Below are 308 nucleotides of genomic sequence, written 5' to 3'. Positions count from 1 at the left end.
TAATGCGGTGTTGAAGGTAAGCAAATCTCAATATAAAGTAATAAAAAAAATCCAAACATACGCAAGCACAAGTATTAAGAGTTAGGTGATTAGAAAAATACAAATAAAGAAGAAAAGAAAAAACAAGAAAAGTGACTAGACAAATCGGAGTGGTCCAGCGTCAGAAGGGGCGAGTTGCCAATTCTTTCTTTTTGAGAAATGGACGGACTGTGGGGTTTCGTAAGGAGCAGAAACTCAGAGGCAAAAATGTTTACGTATTCAACTATAAACCTGAATATTTAAACCCCCAAAACATCGGCCGAATACCC

The sequence above is a fragment of the Penaeus monodon genome, chromosome 21, assembly GCF_015228065.2.
Source record: "Penaeus monodon isolate SGIC_2016 chromosome 21, NSTDA_Pmon_1, whole genome shotgun sequence".
NCBI lineage: Eukaryota > Metazoa > Arthropoda > Malacostraca > Decapoda > Penaeidae > Penaeus > Penaeus monodon.
The sequence above is the reverse complement of the archived record's forward strand: the minus strand, read 5'-3'. Positions refer to the sequence as shown.